The sequence below is a fragment of the Mesoplodon densirostris genome, chromosome 6 (genome assembly GCF_025265405.1).
Source record: "Mesoplodon densirostris isolate mMesDen1 chromosome 6, mMesDen1 primary haplotype, whole genome shotgun sequence".
Classification (NCBI taxonomy): domain Eukaryota; kingdom Metazoa; phylum Chordata; class Mammalia; order Artiodactyla; family Ziphiidae; genus Mesoplodon; species Mesoplodon densirostris.
Genome location: NC_082666.1, coordinates 15,403,869 through 15,409,868, shown reverse-complemented (window position 1 = coordinate 15,409,868; position 6,000 = coordinate 15,403,869).

The window sequence follows — 6,000 nt, the reverse complement described above, 5'->3', positions numbered from 1 at the left end:
GGGGTCCTTGGACGTACATGATTACATTTGTTTTTCTCTCATGAACCTGTCCCATGTTGATTTAATTCTTAGACCAGCAGGAAGAACCTAGAAGGGCAAATGAAAGCTTTTTTCTCCCCAACACTGATATGCCAGGAGGGAAGTTTTATCTTCAAGGGGAGAGACCTATAGTTGTCTAGTGCTGTCTATGATTGGGTGGGCATATCTGTAATTTGGGGGTTTATATTGTCATGCACACCTAAACCACATCCTCCAATCTCTCCTTTATCAGTGTGACAGGTGATATTTAGATTTTTTTTTTTTTTAAAGAAGATCTTGGGGGTAGGAGTTTATTAACTAATTTATTTATTTTGCTGTGTTGGGTCTTCGTTTCTGTGTGAGGGCTTTCTCTAGTTGTGGCAAGCGGGGGCCACTCTTCATCGCGGTGCGCGGGCCTCTCACTATCACGGCCTCTCGTTGCGGAGCACAGGCTCCAGATGCGCAGGCTCAGTAGTTGTGGCTCACGGGCCTAGTTGCTCCGCAGCATGTGGGATCCTCCCAGACCAGGGCTCGAACCCGTGTCCCCTGCATTGGCAGGCAGATTCTCAACCACTGTGCCACCAGGGCAGCCCCAATATTTAGATTTTTAATGCCCTAACCACTCTCACTCTCCACTGGTTTAGAATGCAGGTGACATGGGGTCCTCAAAACATAATCCAGGAAGGCACTTGACCTCAGGGAATCTGAGATTTCTCATTCACACAATGGATATGCCAGTGCAGGGGGTCTCCCAAGTGTGATGAGGAATAAAAAAGATGATCAGTAGAAAAGTGGATGGTTGTTTCAGGGTTGCCCAAGATGACCCCAAGCCTCAGTGATTCACTAGAAGAACTCACAGGACTCAGAAGTTGTTACACTCACGTTATAGTTTATTACAGCAAAAGGGTGCAGATTAAAATCAGCAAAGGTAAATGTGCATAGGATGAAGTCCAAGAGAATCAAATGCAAGCTTCCAGGTATCTGCTTCCTATGGAGTTGCAGGGACACTTAATTCTCCCAGCAATGATGTGTGACAGTATAGGTGAACTGTTGCCACCCAGGGAAGCTCACCTAAGCGCTGGTACCCAGGATTTTCCTGGGATCAGTTATGTAGACATAATGCAGTGTCCACGTGACTGACCTCAAGTACTCTGACTCCGGGTCCGCAGAGCAAAAACAGATAAAAGCCCTACATCACATTTGTTAGCACGATCTGTCTGATCAAACTGGCAGCATGGCCCAAGGCCCCAGGCATATAAAAACACTCTTCTCAGGCAGAATATTCCAAGGACTTAGAGCTCATCTCTCAGCAGTTGGCCAAGAGCCGGTCCTGAAGACAAGTCTTGGAAATTTGCAAGGTTTGAGCAACCCAAGTAGCTAAGTTAATCCTTTCTTGCATAAAGGTCAATCATAAAGTACTATATTCATCTATAACATTAGGTTTCTTAGTGTAAAGGAAGCGTACTGATAAGAATGAGGTCTATATTCCAACTAGAAGATTGCTACACTAAAGAATACTGTGAAAGCTCTCTGATTGGGGAGGGTCCACCTTTTCCTTTTGAGGCAGCTAAGTACAGTACCAAGTACAATAGTAGGTGCTCAAGGTTTGCCAGATGAAAGAAGGAATGAATGATTTCAATAACACGAGCTTGGCTATGAGACGTGATGTGAATCCAGCTCTTCCAAAGTCTCAAAGCCAAAGACATTTTCTTAGACTCAATTTCCTCTTCTGAAAAATGAGGATGGCTATGCCTATCTTTCTTTCAGAGTCTTTTGGAGATTTAGAGGTTTGAACAGCTCGATGCCAGGCACATAAGTAATAAAATGGTCCTGCTTCATTGACGCACAGTCAGAAGTCAAGCTATCCTAGGGAGACCCACTGCTTACCCATAACTTTATCCCTCATATGCTCAACTGGCATAAAAACAAACCAAGGAAAGGTTTAAATGAGAAGATCATCACTCCAGACCTTTGCTCTGGCAACCATGAGAAATGTGCCACGATCAAAGCATGAGTATCTTCTAATACAACAGGATTTCCGCTTTCTATACTCAGCGTGATGTTTCTGTTTACGTTGCTTCTTATCAGATGTCTGAAAAGTACATATTACGGCTTCAAAAAATTTATTTTTTAATCAGCTTATTAGAGAGTTCCATGTACAATAAAGCTGTTATATGGCAGCAAATCCCAGCTGCCATGAAGGGTTCCTTGCAGTGTGACAGATTTAGGTCAGTGTCATTAACAAACATCCAAACTGACGTTGCCAGCTTGATGATCACAGAAGATGGCAAATTCCCCTCGCAAGAGGACAGAGGGAAAGAGGATTTGTCATACTAGATCATTCTGCCCATCCGTTGGCCTGTCCCAGGGAGAATCCTGAACCAGATGCTCTGGAAAAAGGATGTTAAATATCGACATAGTCTTTGAGCAGAACACGGGAGTGAAAGTCAAATGTTTTCATTCCTGCCCTGTATTATGGACTAAATGTTTATATCTCCACCCCCACCCAACCCCTCTGACCTCAATTCATATCTTGAAACCCTACGTGAAACTCCAGTGTGATGGTATTGAGGGCCGAGGCTTTTGGGAGGTAATCAAGTTTAGATAAGGTCGTGAGATGGAGCCCCCAGATGGGATTAGTGTCCTTATAAAAAGAGAAGTCTGGAGCTCTCACTCTCTTTCGTGTGAAAAGACCCAACAAGAAGACAGCCATCTGCAAACCAAGAGCAAGTTCCCACCAGGCACTGAATCTCTGGCACATTGATCTTGGACTTCTCAGCCTCCAGAACTGTAAGAAATAATTGTTTTTGCTATTTAAGCTGCCCAGTTTAAGATACGCTGTTATAGAAGCCCAAACCGATTAAGACACCTTGTGTCTGCTGATGACTGTGTGACCTTGGTTAGGCCTCTTTAACCTCTCTGGGCCTCTGTCTGTGCATGTCTGAAATAAAGAAAGCAGCACATGGGTAGTCCATCTTTTTCATTCAACAAGTACTGAACACATACCTGATGTCAGGTGCTGTACTAGGATTAGGGATACAACAGAGACCAAGATAAATACAGGGTCTTCATAGCTGTTCTGCCTACTTATATATAATGGATATTAGTTTATTTCATTACGTACAGATGTGAGAAATTTTACCTATTTTTTTTCTTTTTAAATTATATGTTTCTGAGTTATCGTCTACCTGCTTAGCAGAATGACCATCACACTCATTAATGAAATTCCCTCCAGCCCTCTCTTGGAAGCTGCTTTAATCCTGCACACATATGGCCAGAAAGAAAATGAGACAGAGGCCTGGTCCTTGGTCTCTACTGACCACTAGCTTGCAGCTATTACCTGGAGATGTGTGCAAGGAAATCCTGCACGCTTCTTCTACACAGAGCATGCTGAGGTCACTCATGGTACAGTCTCATGCCTCGGTGTCTTCACAAGGCAACCTGGATACTTCCCTCAAGGCCACACACCAGGTGTCCATTCTCCAAGGCATCTAGGCCAGCAGTTGCATCAAAGGTCCTCCTCCCCATGGGGAAGCAAGGTATAGTCTCATTCTCAGAAAATCCAAGCTACCATGCCATCTCCCAAAGAACCTGTTCTCTCTTCTGATTCAAGTACCTGTCTCTCTCCACCTACTCCATAGTGACTACAGCCTAATTCTTTGATGGACCACTGTATTAGTCTGCTCAGGCCACCAGAACTAAATATCACAGACTAGGTAGCTTAAACCACAGACATTTATTTTCTCACAGTTCTGGAGGCTAGAAGTCCAAGATCAAGGAGTCAGCAGATTTGGTTTTCTTCTGAGGCCTCTCTCCTTGGTGTACAGAAGGCCACTTCTCCCTGTGTTCTCACAAGGTCTTTCTTTGCATACACACATCACTGGTGCCTTTTTGTGTGCCCAGATGTTTCCTTTTTATAGAGACACCAGTCAGATTGGATGAGGCCCACCCTAACAGCCTCATTTTAACTGAATCACCTCTTTATTTCCAAATACGTTCACATCCTGAAGTGCTGAGGTTTAGATCGTCAACATATGAATTTGGGGGGACATAATTCAGCATGTAACAGCCATCAACACTATCAACGACTCCACAAGATGCCATTCTTAGGCTACGATGAGAATGGTCCCCATGCAGCTGTGCAAAGCAACCAGTCTACTGACCTCCCCAGAGGGCGTCTTCTGCAGGATAGTCTCTGAAACCAAAGGAGCTGCTGGCCTTTCCCAAGGGTTCAGAATTGTCTTGAAGGAAAAAAGCTGCATTTTGTGGGTGGTATGTGTGAATTCTCGAAAGGACAGTCACGATGGATGGTGACTTCTCTTCTTTTGGATGATCCCGTATTCAAGAAAACAAGACACAGTTAATCTCTTAATCAGGATATTCTGCTTCATTAATGATAATAATTAATAATAATAGCTAATACTTATCTTGTGTTTGCTATATACCTGGTGCTTTATACACATAAGCTCCTTTAATCCTCCAATCTTAGGAATCATTGTAAGGATCAAAAACAGAAATGTAAGCAGATAATGCACTTTCAGAGGAAAAATAGAGAGGAATACATATTTATTTTGCTTCTACTATGTGCAAGGTGCTATTCTGGATATTTTATCTCCATAGTCTTTTTTAATCCTCATAACAGCCCCATAGGTGGGTGTTAAGATCTTCATGTAAGGATGATGAAACCAGCCTGAGAGAGATGAACTGACTTGCCACACAGCTAAGTCTTGGCCTGGGCCAGGGTTCGCTCTCAAGGGAAGTTGACTCCAGAGTGTGTGCCCTTAAGCACTATTCTAAAGAGGCAGGTGGGTCAGATGAATTTCTTGCATCATCACTAAGGCTGACCAGAACTTTATATGAGACCAGTTCTTGGAGTGGGTCAGTTCCTGGGCAAGTAGTTGGTTCAGCCACAGCTGCTGCAGGCTATGGGATGATGACTATTTAGTTGAACTTCACCTGGTAGCAGTGGGATGAAGAAAACAAAAGTGAGTGGTAGAGAGTCCAACCAAACAGCATCAGGTCAGCCGTAATGACATGAGGAGGGGCAGGAGGGCAGGCCCTGTGGCTGAGAGTCAAAACAGGCAAAGTCAAAAGGGGGGGGCAGGGAAATGGATGATACATGAATTCAGGTTCAAGAGCAAGACTCTGTGCATTAAGGAAGGGGTGGTGATGTATCCCCCTGCCTCCCCACCTCCCCACCCCCAGAGAATGCAGCCTCTCCTTTCTTCAGGGACAGGGGAAACTCTGCAGAAGATCAAGCCAGGAGTTCAAGAGGCTAGACCAGGGACCCAGGCACTGGGTTACAAGCATACAGTGGGGAAGCCAAAGGGCTGCCGGGCTGCCAGTACACTTGATCACATGTTGTCGTGCTTGAAGTTCTGCAAGTGCTGCTAGTTGCTCTTAGGATAAAGTCCAGAATCCCCCTATGAGTCGCAGGACCCTTCATCACATGACTGTATAATACTTTTACCTTCTGCTACTCCCTTCGCACCCCCATCCCCAACTCATTCCTCTCTCCTCTCTCTTCTTTCCCTCCCTCTCCCCTTTTCTCTCTCTCATCTCCAGCTGAACTGGACCATTGCATGAACTGCCACTCCACGTGGAACAAATTTCCCTTCCTCTTTGTTCAACTCTTACTTATCATTCAAGACTCTCATTAAACATCAGATCTTCTGGTGCTTTCCACGACTTTCCCCCCTTCCCTGTCCGATCTAGGTTAGGGGTTCATGTTGTAGACTCCCATAGCCTCTTATACTTCCCACTCCCTAACACGTATCACACTTCAAAACGAATGTCTATCTTTCTCTCTAAGCTGCAAACTTCAAGAAGTATTTGTCGAATGAATGAATATAGAGTTGAACTCTGACACCTTCCATTTCGACTGACTAAGAACAATATTCTCTCCAGATCTGACTTTGAGACTGAACTTGTAGGTGGTAATCAAGTGGCTGCAGCTATAGGGAGAGGTGGCCCACGTGAGCC